At 40.4% G+C, this 12,517-nt stretch overlaps 1 long non-coding RNA gene across 1 annotated transcript; it reads left to right on the forward strand.

Annotated features, from left to right (window-relative positions):
* The first annotated feature begins 944 nt into the window (after positions 1–944).
* LOC127060199 (uncharacterized) lies at positions 945–10,711 on the forward strand. Its single transcript, XR_007778920.1, has 3 exons — positions 945–1,032; positions 4,381–4,478; positions 10,600–10,711. It is a non-coding gene; the product is annotated as an uncharacterized LOC127060199 (long non-coding RNA).
* The last annotated feature ends 1,806 nt before the right edge of the window (positions 10,712–12,517 follow it).

Here is a 12,517-nt window from a genome sequence, read left to right on the forward strand (position 1 = left end):
TTTTAGTTTAGGCCTCTTGCAAGTGCCACAATAGAAAATGAACAGGCACTGTGAAATCTGGAATAAGTGTGCAGGGAGGATCATTTCAGCATCTGCAAGACATGCTTTGTTGTGCTGAAATTCATTTTCTTTTGTAGAGAGGAGAAAGCCTAATATTTATGGGCTGCAAGATTTTATTTATAGTGTCAATAAAACCTCAATGTATTATCTATAAATGAGACTAATGCTTTGAAATTTCCCCACCAAACCAGCTTGATTGACTTCTTTTCCTCCCTTTCAATGAGAATGCAAATCAATAAATAGTATTTCATTATCTTGTGTCCAGAGGCTGATTTGGCAATTAATTGTGTTGGATGTGAGCTCTGTGGCTCAGGGGGTGCTTCCAAGGAGCAGGTGATGGATGCACTCCCCTTCCACCTCTGGAGACCTCACTTTAATCCTGCCATAGGTCACACTGGGAATGAGTTTCTATGGGCCTGGTTCACTCTTTAGGCCTTGTCTGTCCACATCATAAACCCATCACATGGTGTAGCTAACAGCAAATGCCACAGAGGAGCTGCTGACCACATCAGCAGGCAGCATTGGGAAGGGTCATTTGTGTCCCTCAGCAGAACTGATTGGGAGCAGCCAAATTCAGTTTGTCCTGAATTTCAGGCCCAGTGGAAAAGCATTTTTTTCCCAGAGACCTTCCTGAAGGTCCCTTAAAAGCCCCAAATGCAACTGTAGAATTTAATATATTCAGGAAACACCCATTTGACAGCAGCTCTTGTTGATTATTGGATCTTTCGAGTCACGGTTACAAAAGAAATCAATCTGTGAGAATAAAGACATGTCCTCAGAGGTGATTTTAATTCCAGTCTGACCTGTGCTCCCCAGGCAGCAAGAGATGCTCTCAGAGGTGATTTTAATTCCAGCTTGTCCTGTGTTCCCCAGGCAGCCCAGCGACCCCATCCCAGGTTGGGGAAGAATCCTTGAGCCAGAGCTCGGCGCCACATCCAAAGCCTCAGGACAGGAGCTGTGCCTGGAGTGGAGGTGAGAGGTTTATTATTTCACACATTCTGTGTGTGCCTTCATCACTCCCACCCCCTGTTTCTCACAGACTCCCTGCCTGCTGAGCAGGAAAAAGGAAAAGCTGAGTGGGAAGCGGGAGGGATCCGTGCGCAAGAGGCTCTTGTGCCTCTCGCGCGCGCGGGTGCGACGGCCTGATCAGCTGCAGTGCCCCTGCTTCACACCCAGCCTGCATGAATGAGCACTGCCAGATTAGCTGGTAGGCCTTTCATTTAGCATTTCAAGGTATGACTGTGTTCCTGGCATGTGGTGTAATCACAGGGAAGAGTTTTGATGGATAGCAGAGGAGGAGAGGGAGAGAGATGCTCTCTGAGGCCAGCTGATGCATGCAGGGTTGTTGTGTCTTGTCCATGAACTTATGAAGTACAAGAAGAGACCCCTGGGAGGCCAGTGACACTAATGGAAAAGTTAACTGTGAGACTGTACAGCTGGACTCGATGGCTTTTATTCAGAGTTGTTATTAATTTAGACGAAAGCAATCTAAAGCTGTCAGGAGTGCAACCTCTGCGTTCACTTCTGTAAATTATCATAGTGTCCATCACCTCAATAACAGGATCTCAGGTGTGGGTGTTTGTCTTGGAGGTGAATCTCAACCTGCTGGCTGGCTTAACTTGTGATTTGGAAGGAAAAAATTAACTTTCATTCTTTAATAAGTTGTAGGGGTTTTTTTAAGATTGCCTTTTTAATACGCTTTGTTTTACTTTGTTAGCAGCTGACATACTTGAAAGTGGTACAAAGTGAAAAGTGTGAGCCCATAGCAAATGCAAGAAGTTGGGTAGCAGGCATTACCCTTTGTCTAACTAGACTGTGGATGGCCATCAGAGGCCATTAGTTCCCAAATTCCAAATACTCACAGGCATTTCTGATATTGTAAGGAAAGCTGGCACCAGCAGCAATGAACTTTTGTTCTCATTTCCAGTTACACTTGAGTACCAGCTGTACCATGTAATAGTTGTAACATTTTTTTCTCTTCAAAGAGAGCATCCCTCATCCTGATGAGAATTGCAGCCTGAAGAGATCATTCTGATTCAGTGATCTCAGCTGTCACCTCTCTGACCTCGCAAAATAGACTTTTCAGCTTTTGTGTATCACCTCCTGCTTTCCCTGGGCACGGTGCATTCTCATCACCTCCTCCTCCAGGCTGACATTTGATTCATTGAGCTGCATTCTGATAGAGAAATCCCACATTAGCCCCTCGTCTTGGGAGACTGACAAAACCTTTGTGATGGATAAGCTTCCTTCTGAAGTTTGAGATAGCCTAGTGTACACCTGCCTTTCTTTTATTTTTTTTGTGATTCTGCACCTATGGGGTAGGGCAGCTTCAGAACCAGGACATCTGTTACATGATATTTTTAAACTCTAGCCGTGGAGAAGCAGAAAATGATTTCATGTAATGTAAAACAACAGCTAGCTTCTCTTTCCTTTTCCTTATCTAAGGAAACATAACTCACTCTGTGCCTGTGTCCCTAATTAGTAACACTTGCAAGCCTTGACCTTTCAGCAGAGAGCTCAGCTCAGCCTCATCTGTAGAGAATTGCCCCTATGATGTAGCTGTGCATAACAATAAAAACAATTTAAAACGCATTAAAACGGTAAAAAAACCCCACCAAAACCCAAACCACTTAAAAGCTTAGACCCAGACTTCTCCACATTTATTCATGTTGAGCAGTAATTTGCTCTGGTAATGGTCCCAATGAGGCAGTTTTAAGATACTGTGGACTGAAAGTAAGAGCATTGTTTAATAAATAAGCAGTTGTGTCCTTCTATGTTCATTTATGGCTCAATGGTCTTTGTGTCCAGTTCATGATTTGCTCCCAGGACCAGCCTACTTTCAACACTTAGCTCCTTTGTCTTATTTTGTCTGATTATTTCTCATAATCTGGTAGAAAATGAAAAAAAAAAAGGGTTGCTAAAGCACCAGCTGGAGTGCAGTGATTTTGTCCAGACTGCTGTCACTGCTAGGGATGAGTGAAAATGTTTGTTTACTGAGAGACAGTAAGGCTTTTTCTCTTTTTATATGCCACAGCCATATATTGCCAGGCCTCAGTGTCTTATTCCAGATCATGGAAGTGTCCTCTGTCTGAAATAATTTTAAATTTGAACTGTCTCTTTTTCATAAACATTGATTTAATATCCATATCTGTCTAGTTCAGAAAAACAAAAAAGCCAGACTCCAAAACCAGCACATCGTCTCTCAGTTGGTTCTGTGGGCTGAAGAAAAATAATGCAATATACAATTATTTTCTCTCTAGTCAGAGCACTTGTCCAGGGATTTCCATGGGATTTTCCACCTGATTGCTTTAAACTGGACTTCTCCCTTTGTATCAATCACTGAAAAAATAAATGATGAGTGTTTACAGCATAAGAGCTGCTATTGGTTGTACCTTAAATTTAACTTGTACAGGTTCTCAGTTTTCCTTTTTTTTACTTCATCTCATGGAGAAAATAATGGCTTTCAGTTTTATTTGGAGAAGAAACTATGGTAAGCCTCAGTACCAGGGGGGCTTTACCATAAGTTGGATTCCTTTTCCAATTAGGATGAAGTTATGTTAAAATAAATCCCCCACCTTGAAGGTTTCATACATTAGAGAGGAAAATTTCTGCTTTTAACAAAAGAGGGTTGACTGTTACATCAGCAAAATTGAGAACAAACTCTGAGCCTGTTTTCCCTTTTCTTTTGTGACATCAGGGACAGTGGCTGCCCCTTATCAGACAAAATAAGATCAAAATTTGTTATTTGTTATCTGCTATTATGCATTTTACTGATATCTCCTCTTTGCAGTAGAGATGCCAAATCTATCCAGGTGATGTTCCAATGCCCAACAACTCGTGAGAAACACTCCCTTGGGCAGGTGTAGGGGCTGAATAACCAATGAACCCAATGCAGGCCTTGCTGTGAGTCCCAGGGATGCTGTGTGATGGATACCACAGGGCTTGGATTCAGAGGAATGTGTTTTTTCAAGATTAAAAGAGGGACTATGAGCCTGATTCAAGGAGTCCATTCCCTCCAAGGTGATAGTGCCCATCAAGTGTGACCTTTTCATGCAAGTATATATTATACACTGCAGATTATCTTTTCCTGGGCTGTTTTCCCCCCAGATATTTCTGGTTTTTAATGTTAAAAATTAAGAATATTACTGTTTGATCTAGTATGCAGGTATGTTTCTCTTCAGCTCCCCCCACTTTAATACTAAAGAAAGAATATGTTTTATTTGCTTAAGTGCTGTTAACCTTCAGATTAGAAGATTTGGGGTTTTTAAATTCAGATTTGGAGGGTCTGAAAAGAATAATGTGTCTACATTTATGTTCCAGACTTCTGGAGCTGTGATGAAAACAAGATTAAAGAAGAAATCATTGGCAATGAAGTGCTGAAAGAACTGAACTGCTGACTTTTTTCAGTGGATACTAAGGTAACTTTAGCTGCCATTTTACCAATATAGGCTAAATTCTCTTCTATATTGTATTCTAAATTTCAAGAGGTACATATAGAGGAAAATGCTGCCCTGCCACTGAAAGTGTTCATTTGTCTGCATTTTTCTATTGATGTTGGATTTTTTGCTGTTGCAGATGTACCTTATACATTTGTAAGGGCCTTTTCCTGCAGCTGCCATGCAAATAGCTGTGTATTTTAGATGGCTGAGATCATACCTAACTCATCTCCCTTAAAAGCTACCATTTCAACTCCTCCTCCCCCTGCTACTTGACCCAGGCTGTGTCTGAGCTGCTCAGCTGTGGAAACAACTGCAAAGGAAACAGATAATGATGGTAAACTGGGGTGTCATGCTTCTCTTTGTGTATGGCCATTGTAACAGAGACCCAGCAGGCCAACAATGACTCATCAGTGGCACCAAGCCTGCAATTTTGCTGTGTTTGCAATTTCAGAGAAGAAAAGCAGCTCACAATGACACGTATTAAACTTTCAGATGATGCAGAAATGATGACGTGCGTCACTCCTATTATCAGCCAGGCTCCAGGGACAGGGTGTCAGGTCTTTATGCAGCCCAGGTGCACATTTTTTAATAATTTAATCACCTCAAAGCACCCTCATTTCACCAGAGAACTCTAATTCATGCTTTGAAAACCACCCCATGCCCTCTGTCTGTCAGTAAATTACAGCTCACCATTCCTAACCCTTACCTGCATTGAACTCCTCTGCGAGGAGTTCAGCCAGCTCTGCTCCACAAGCTGAAAAAGCTGGACAAAAAATGCCATGAATTATCTTCATGGGGATGATGAATAGCAAAAGGGACTGCTTAAAAAAACCCCAACAACCCAACAAGCAGCTGATAATTTGGTTTATGCAAATGCATGTGAAAAGTGTATTCGTGCTGGTCTCTGGGAATGATGCTCCTCAGCTCAGCAAGGATGAATTGGTTGTGGGAGAGAGCCAGATCCCTGTCTGGTTTCCTCTTTTCTGCCTCTTTTCCTTTCCCCATGTTGTCGCAGGCTGTGGAAGCAGCAGTCCTGGTGGGAGAAACTCAGCTCACCTCTTGGCCAGATGGAAGTCAAATTTTAAAAACCAGTTAGGTATGATCTCGGCTACCTAAAATATGCAGTCATGTGCATGACAGCTACAGGAAAAGGCACTTTAAAAAGTTTAAGGTGCATGTGCAACAGCAAAAATCCAACAAAATAGACAAATTCAGAAAAGGGAACGCATTATGTAGCAGGGCATCCTTTTCCTTGGTTTGTACCTATTGAAACTTAAAGTACAGGGGGAGAGAGGGGTGGGGTTAGAGGGATGACCTAAGGAAATGCCATGGGAAGAGGGGTGCATTTCCAGAGGGTAAAAACATGATTCAGGGCTGGGAGGAGGTTTTGGAGGGGATGTGTGTAAGTTTGTTTTCTTACCAAGAGCTTCCTGCCAGCATGGGTATTCCTAATTCCCATTCTTAATTCCCAAGTGCCTCTCCCCCTCTGCTTGCCCCACCCTGGAGAGCTCCTCATGGCCCTGAGTGCTGGAATTGGCCACCTTGGTGTCCCCCAAGCTGGAGCTGCTGTTTTGAAAGCTGTCCAAAGAGGATTTGGATGCTCTGCTCTCATTAAAATACTGGTGGGAAAACAGGTGCCAAAATCTTGCTGGTGACCTCGTAAATCTGCCTGCACCAAAAATCTCCAGAGATTTGGGAAAGACAAATGCCTTTTCAGCTGACTGGCACTGGCTGACATCACACCAGTTTCAAAGTATTTTCTTTTCCTGGTGTCTTTTTGTCTTTGCCCACTCCAAAATGAATGGTGGGAATGGGGAGAGGAAAACCACCTAAGAATTTTTTAAGATGTTTTTTGTTTTGGAATGATATCCTTCTCTTCTTTAAATTTCATTTTAAAGGGAATTTACAAAAAATCCAACTAGTCAACTGAAAAATTAATATTCTTACTGTTCTAATTAAAATTATTTCTAGGTGCAGAACCTGCCAGTCTTTGTAGGTATTATCATAAACTAGGAGAAAATATTGAAAATTAGGAAATGCACTTTATTTTCCATCACCAAAAGAACATTTTTATATGCAAAGAGTGGGTGAAGAAAAGATAGTCAAAGCTTAATCTCCACTTAACAAAAACATTTCCATATGTCTTACTCATACAAATAATTCACAAGAAATGAGTCACAACTGAGGAGTGAAAAAAACATCCATAGACATGAAGAAAAATATCAACAATGGTTACTACTTGCTTTAAAAGAGCACTCAAAAATAAAAATGCTGTGGAGGTTAGAGGGGACCAACATGCTTAATTTCTGTTAGCTGAGCTTTGTCATTTGGTAATCAAGGTAAACAGTGCAGGTTTTATGAAAGGAAAATAAGTTATCTTAAACATTCATTATTTCTGCTTAACATATCTGAACTTTTATAAATTTAAAAGGTACATAACATCTAAAGAAATCATAATGGCTCATTCAGAGTAGTGTTAAGGGTAATAACAAAAGTCCATCCACGTGATTGTGGGAAATTTCCTCTTGTGATTAAAACATTTTGCATGATGAGTGAGACACTGGAGTATTTTTCAGGTTTATAGATTTGTCAGTGTCTTCACAGTTAAAGATTTACAGGGCTCCCAGTGCTTGTTCTTGCAATTTAACAACAGCAGAATAAATTAATCCAGATCCTCTTTCCAGAAAAGACCTGCTGCCCATCAGTACCATGTGTTCCACATGAAAGTAATCCTGATGTCTTTTTCTCTGATATTCTTGGTGATGGTGAAGTTAAACATGCTTCAGATCCATACAGAATGACTGACCTTTTCCTTTTTCCCTTCCTATTTTTGATAATTATTCACTGTTAGCCTCTCCATAGTGGAAAGTCTGTTGCTGCATGAGCAGTGGTGTTCAGTGTTTGGAATTTCCACTCTGCAAAGACTGTGCAGTTCAGTTTGTTGCCTTGGGAGTGGAGGTGGATATGGTGGAGTAACAGGCTGAGGCTGCACAATGACACACAGAGATAAGAGCATGGAGTAAATCCCTGGAAGCCCTCAAAAAAAAAGCTGTAGACAGATCTGAAAATAGGTCTGAATGTTTGTCATTGTGATGGTGACACACACCTCTCTGCAGGTTTGAGCTATGTCAGAGCAGCTGAAGGTTGTGTGCAGTTACAGAGGGGACATCACAGAGTGTACCCATGTGTGCAGGTGTGAATTCTGCCCAGTGTTGATGGGACACAAAATTTGCATTGTCTGATATTCTGTGTGATCTCAAGTAGCTTCAACCCCACAAGATTTGCCAGCACCACAGAAAGATGAAAAGTTGCTACAAACCATTTTCCCTCCAATTCTTTACTGAAACACTTCCCCTTACTTATTTTAAAAGCAGTAAGTATTTCCCCAGGGGATTTCTTGGCTTTCCAGCTCTTTTGCTGGTGCCAGATATCAGTGCCAGGGCTTTCTGTTGTGGTTTCAGTGCTTCTTGTGCAGGAATTGTCTGGAGGCCAGAGGCTGATTAGGCTGCAGGCAGCAGAGGGGGCTGCCATGGCATTGACTCCTGGTGTGTTTCAGATTATCACTATTGACCCGGGGTGAAAGGCTCAGGATCCCATTACCAACTCCCTGAGTCACCCTGCTCCTTCCAGCAGGGCTCAGAACAGCTGATGCAGGATGCTCCTGCTCAATTGCATCTGCACTAAGAGCACTTACTCAGATTTATTGGCCAGCATAACTTTCAGGTTTTGTTTATTGAACAGCAAATTGGTATTTTTATGGAGCTGCACTCATGAAATCTTCAAGTCCTTATGCATCTCAACTTTTTGCTGAAGACAGATATCTTGCATAAGAATTAAAGGCAAGGCAGTCTGAAGTTATTTTAGAATCCTAGCATAGTGTGAGTCACAACAATTTACTGGATATATTAAAAGCTCTGAATTCAGGAACTCCCCTGGTATGACATTTTTCTGATTTGAATGTTGTGGCATCCTTTTAATTTGTGGTTGGGACTTAGGACACATCCTTATTACTGCTGTCTGAAAAGCTGCACATCTTTGCATTTCAGCCCTGTTGTTTAGTGTGTGTCTGAATGGAGGAGAGCTGAGATAAAAGGGACCCAGACTTAGGGAGGGGAATCCTTCTTACTCTTGGATGCAGGTGAAAATCTGGACCATCACCACCCTGACATGTTTATCAGTTGATCTTTTTTTTTTAATTTTCTCCACATTGCTCTAAACACCAGATGTTGTGTCCCATTCTGTCTGGATTATCCTCTAACCAGCTTTTGGTGGAATGATACACCAAAAATGAAGCTGCCAGGCACCAGATATCTCAAAATTTTCACTGCTTTCTTAGATTTTTTGCATAAAAATTGTGTGGCCAGATGCAATCAAAGCACCAGAATTCGGTAGGGAAAAACTTCAGGTTTTGTGCTTCAACATAATTTAGTCTCTATGGTCAGATTTTAAATTTTTTCTGCTCCCCTCACTTGCTCTGAAATCCCTCCACTTAAAAGTGCTGCACCATCCAAAGGTTAGTGTCAAATAGATCACCTGGGCTAATAGAAACAAAATTTGCTTAAATAAATCCCAGATAATCTTTTGCAGAGCTGTTCTCATAAAATTGTATAGAAAAGAATTCTATACAATAAAATTTTGAGTGATCAGCATTGGATTCATGGTGAATTTCTTTTCTCCAGACAGACTTAAACTGTGGAATTGTTTTCCTGAACTTCAAGGCAGGGGATTTATTTTAGATATGAAATTTGTAAGTTACTAATGTTCCTCAGGCATCCATAACTGGTAATTTCCCCCACTGTCATATGGTTGTACTGGCTTTTTTTAGTGGGTTTTTTTTCACTTGTGCAGTGCTAAAATTGTCATAGATTGTCAGGGCAACAAAGACATTGCTTCTTTATCTACTCAATTCATTTGGTTGAGAATTAGTGATGCATTTTGAAAATTGATTTTGGGGCACTGGAGAAAATAATAAAAAATATCTTGGATATAGGAACAGCAGTGATAAATATCTGCTTTTATATGGAAATGTAGCAAAAAAAAAAACCAGAACTCTCTTTTTAAGCTTTTTTTTCTTTAAAAATACCACTACAAATTATTTGATTATATTATTTATATCATTGATTATGTTATCTATATCATTGATTGCAGATCAAATTGAGGAGAAAACTTCTTATTTTTGAGTATTTCTGATCCTCTTGTTCTTCCAGGAACCCTAAAGCCTGCAAATGGAAATAACAAATCATTTAGTTAAAAACAGTTTGGAAACTCTTAGTCAAGAATGGCCAGGATTTCAAATGAGAAATGGCTAAAAAAAAAAAAAAAAAAGGCAAAAAAAAGGAAAAGGAGTGAAGATTTTATAGGTTTTATTGTCATTAGCTGGAAAGAGGAGCAGTCTGGAAGGAAGTGGGCACATTAAATATAACTAAATCTGCCACATTTCCATCTGCTTTTATGTATCCAAAGCAGAAAGGAGCCACCTGCTAATCAGAAATGCCATGTCTCATTTATGAATGCAATTAGTCTTTTTTAGTTAATTGTCTTAATTAGTTTGGAAAACTTTAAACATACGGGCAGACAGCAGAGGATCAAAAGAGAACAGTGCTGCAAATGGGAGTCGTAAAAATATGATGAGTAATCAAAGGAGTTCAGGGCAAAATCATGAAAATTGCAGCATAAACAAGGTTGTGGTAAAAATAATAATTAAAAACCTCAGCCAATTTTAGCAAAACATTTATCTAAACAAAACATAGGTTAAAAATAGGAGAGGGAGAAAAGCAGTGAAAATTGTGTTCCCAGTACCTTGGTACCTTCCTTACTTCCAAAAATCCCATGATATAAACACACACTGAGGAAAAGGCAAATAAAAAGAGCTCAGTTCACCATATTTAAGTATTCTGTTTAAGTACACACCTACTTTGTCTAGGCTTTAGCTAGTTCTTTTTATACTCTTTTTGCTTCTTAGTTAATTTCATGTAAAAACCCTACATAAGTAGATTATTTACATACCACACACTGCCATTAAGGGCAACAGTAAGGGAATTTCTAGATTTTCTGAAGACTTTTACCCACATTTTTTTTTCTTTTTTCCTCCTTGCTACAGCTGTGAGCACAGCCAAGTTCATCCATGGAATCTGTACCAAAAATATTGTGCAGCTTTCACTGAGGAGCAGAGCACCTCTGCCTTTGGAAGCAGAATTTTAGAGTTGGGTCAGTATTGAATTAATTCTTGGGCACTGGTTTCAACCTGCCAGTTGTTAATTTTAGTTTAGTTCTGGTCAGTGATATTCCTGCCCTTTGGGGTAAATTCCATGCCCTGAGCAACTCCAGTGATGTCCCTGGACAAGCACTGATTCTTCAGGAGGTTTGCATTGCTATGATATATCCATGAAAAGCCCAATTCCCACTCATTGTTCTCTTTCATTTCCCTGGGATTTCTCTTTCATTTCACCCCTTCCTTCTGCAAATCTGCCCTTCCAGGGTCAAACCAGCCCAGGGCCAAGAACCAGAGGATGTGTGCCTGATATCTTGGAGCCTGCTGTGGAAGCATTTTTGCTGCTTGGCATGGCTGGGGGCACCCCTAACCCTCCCAGCTGGAATGTCCCTGATGGAGCAGTTCTTTGGCTGGATCACTCTGAAATGAGCTGCATCCATTCCATGCAGCAGAGCAACAGTGTCATTTTGGCACAAATGTGTTTGTTTAGTTGAATTCAGGAGTGTCTAGGATATGCAACCTTGTTTTTTATGAAAGAGAGCACCCAGGTAGCTTGCAAGACATCTGGAGTGTCAGGCAATGATTGGCTTGTAGCACAAAACAGACTTTTGGGATAAAGATGAGGAAGAGTGAGCTATAATTAAAAATCCTCTCAGCTTATCTTCTCACTCAGGGGAATGTGATTTTTCAACCATTAAAAGCAACTGGAGCATTGCAGTATTTTTAAAATGTTTTTTTCTGGAAGGAGAAATAGCTCCTAATAGAGTGAACAGTGCAATTCAGAAAATTCAAATGGGCCCCCTTTGCTCTGCTGTGTAGAGGATGCAGTTTCTCCACTCACATCAAAAACCCATCATGCTAAACAGGGAGTCAACCATCAGCTGAATTAAACAAAATCCAGGGAATTGCAGGGGAACTTTGGGAAAAGGCCTCATCTTGAAAGAGATGACAGTGCAGCACGAAGCCTGGGTGTTTGTGAGCACAAATGAATATTTCCCAATTGCCCAAAATACTCATTTCACCTGCTCTGTTGTTGGAATTGATCTGTATAGACAAATAAAATATTGGCAGTTGATTGCAAGTTGGCAATAAATGAATAACTCATGTAAAACCACACAACTTGAGCAGGTTTTTTCCACCTGTGGTGCTGCTGAACAGCAAGACCAGGCTGTTGGGAGAGGCTGGAAAATGAAAACACTGAACTGCAGAGAACTTTCAGTTCTTTTGTGATATTGTGATGTTGCTCAGAGATATTATAGCTTAGTATAGTAAATAGTATGTATGTTGTACTGATATTATTGGTTTTGTCCTTTGTAGTTACAAAAAAAAAAAATTCAGAGCCTGTATCAGACAGCAAATTAACTTTTTTCCTCTATGTGCAATGCTCATTTTGTAGTAGATGAAAGTGGAAAAAAAAAAGGTAAATAATCCCACAGCTCTCTCCTTTACTTCAGTTACTAAAGAAAAAGTGAGTAAGAGCAGGTGTTTGAAAAACCCTGTCATATAAAGATTTCCACTTTCTTTGGAAAGCAAGAATATTGAAGGGAACCTACAATTCCTGGTTTCCTCTAGAAGCAGTAACACTGACCTTCCTCTAATCCTTTTGACCTGCTATTGTAAGGCTGCTTATAAACTGAAATAGAAACCACATGCTGTCAGTCAGGGCATCCTTAATTTCTCATCCTGAGTAAAATCAAACTAAATCCTTTGTGAAAGAGCTCATAATTCTTCTCCTTTCTTGCAGCTGAGAGGGATCATAATGGAAAGTGACACTGAAAAATCACAGGTGGGCAAGAGTTGTGGCAAC

This window comes from Serinus canaria, chromosome 1, assembly GCF_022539315.1.
Source record: "Serinus canaria isolate serCan28SL12 chromosome 1, serCan2020, whole genome shotgun sequence".
In the NCBI taxonomy this organism is placed as follows: domain Eukaryota; kingdom Metazoa; phylum Chordata; class Aves; order Passeriformes; family Fringillidae; genus Serinus; species Serinus canaria.